This window comes from Cicer arietinum, chromosome 3 (genome assembly GCF_000331145.2).
Source record: "Cicer arietinum cultivar CDC Frontier isolate Library 1 chromosome 3, Cicar.CDCFrontier_v2.0, whole genome shotgun sequence".
Taxonomy (NCBI): Eukaryota; Viridiplantae; Streptophyta; class Magnoliopsida; order Fabales; family Fabaceae; genus Cicer; species Cicer arietinum.
The window spans coordinates 67,132,448-67,135,138 of NC_021162.2; positions in this window are offsets into that span (position 1 = coordinate 67,132,448).

The window sequence follows — 2,691 nt, forward strand, 5'->3', positions numbered from 1 at the left end:
CCCTCCCCACTTTTACCTCTCCCCCCTCCAACCATAGGTAAAAGACCATACTGCCCCTTATTTCAACTATAAAACCGTAAAAAAAATACACTTTCCTTTTTTCACCCATTTATTCGAAACTCTGAAAAATTCGAATCTCCCACCCTACCAAAAAATCGAATATTTCACACATCCGAAGTGAAAAAGTAAGAAAATTTCAAAACTTTCGTTGAATGTGAAAGTTTCGAAGCATGTTTTTTTTTCAGAATTTTCCAGATCTTCGAAACTTTCGTTGAATATGAAAGTTTCGAAACATGTTTTTTCCAGAAATATTCAACCTTTCGAAACTTTCGTTGAACTTGAAACTTTCGAAGTACAAAAGTTTCGAAGGTTTCGTTGAACATGAAATTTTCGAAACGTAAAAGCTTCGAACGTTCTGAAAGATTCGAAAAAACACGTTTCAGAACTTTGAGATGCATGCAAAGTTTCGAAAATATTCGAAAGTTTGGTTTCCAGTGAAAGTTTCGAAATGGTTTTTTGGGTTTTTTTAAATTTTTTTCATTTGTTTTTAATATTGGTATATTGCAGTGCCTAGAAGGAGAGGTGCGTTTGGTCAAATTATTCGTAACTTCATAGGTGAAAGAGGTGATGGTGTAGAGAGAATTCCACCAACAACATCAAACAGACGACGCAACGAAGCAAATCGTCCAATTAGGCAGCGTCGTCGAAGACAACAGGAGGTCCAGGACGATGATGTTGACTCCACCGAACATGCACATAGGGAGGAGGATGTCCTTCAACCGCCACAGATGGAGCAGGCCGCTGATGATATTCATGATACTTCTACACATCCTGATGAGTCAGATGATGCTGCTGATATTGATGATCAGGATCAGCAGACCGGGTTTTTCGGAGGACCGACGGTGACATGTCTGTTGACACAGTACGAGCATCACGTGGCTCGGAGGTTTTGGGAAGGAGAGGTATTAAATTAATTAATTTTATATTTAATTATTTGTGTTTAAGTTTATTAAATTAAATGAATGTTTATATAAATGTTTAATTATATTTATTTTACATTTATAATTAATTATATATTAATATAAATGTTTAATTATATTTATTTTTAAGTTTAAGTTTATTTAATTAATTATATATTAATATAAATGTTTAATTATTTGTTTATTTATGTTTAAGTTTATTAAATTAATTGTATGTTTATATAAATGTTTAATTATATTTATTTTTAAGTTTAAGTTTAATTAATCTCAATTGTTCTTTAATTACTCACAGGATCGTGGATCACTAAAGGTAATTACTCACGGATTGAAACTGAAGAAGTTTGCGGAAGTTCTTATGCCAGCTCCTGTAGAGCATTGGACTAAGGAATCTGGGCTGATGCATCTATCTTCAGGAAAAAAAAGAAATTTTTATTTATGTGCTTGACAAGAATGTGATATTGCTCCTACGTATCTCCTGGTGCGATGGAGAAATCAAAGCTACGTAGTTCTTAATTAAAAAAAAAACGGATGTGTTGAGTGTGTTTTAAAGAAAATTTATTTTGTGATAAAAAAATGTTTTGACAAAATAGAAAAATAAAAGAGTTTGATTTGAATAGATATATTAAAATACGAGTTTCAAGACGATCAAGTTGTACAACTCGTGTCCCAAAACTCAAGGAATAAAGACGATCAAGTCGGCCGCTCGGGCAACAGGAAATAAACAAACAAGAAAACCTTGTCTTCTTCCTTGTTCCATTCTCCGTTTTGAAAATAGAAGGGAAAATATGGATGGATGCATCAATCGATCAAAAGGAAAATGAAGAGGAACAAGAAAATAGTGATGGCGGCCATAACGCCAACGACGGCCTTAGCGCCAACGGCGACGGCAACTTCGGCGATGGTGACGGTGCCGACGACGACAATGGCAACCACGAAGAAGACAACATCAGGTTCGGATTTTTAATAGTTTTCGTTCATTAAATAAAAAAAATTACATTTTTTAAATAAAAGAGTGATGTTGATGATGATGATAAATAGCAAGATACATATTGTACATGAAGAAAAAAAATACCTTAATATTTCGTGTTTGTTGTTTGTTACTAAAAACTCCTTCTGATTTATTTCCTTCTTCCTTCTTTGTAAGTGTATTTTTTTAGTAGAGTTAATCTCCATATCCTCCTTTTTGAAATTGATAAGGTATTTTTATAGAGTTTTTGATCTGTTTAGTTGCTTTCTTTGCCTGCCTTGGTCCTTCTCCATCAATTTCATGTTTGATGTTTTGATTGCTTTGCTCATCATCTGCATTTTTCTGCACCTTTGATGTCTTCATAATTTTAGATTATTTGTTCTGATCTGCTCATTGCTGAGCTTTTATTTGTCTTTTAGTTTCTTTTTTTTAAACTAAAAAATTTGTCATTTAGTTCTGCATAATGTGTACAAATACTGACTTATAAATTATGTTTTTATGTTTCTCTAATTAGTTACAAAACAAAGGTCAATGACACTGCATCAGAAACAGAGATGCAACAACAGCAACAAAACAGAGCCAAAGACTTAATTTATTTTGGTTTAAATCTTATTGTAATTTAATTTGATTTAATATTTATGGTTGCAATTTGATTGTAATTTAAAAATTATAACTTGGTTTGGCATTGTAAATTGATGAGCCTACTTATTGTAAATATATTTACTTCATTTTTTAATATATTTT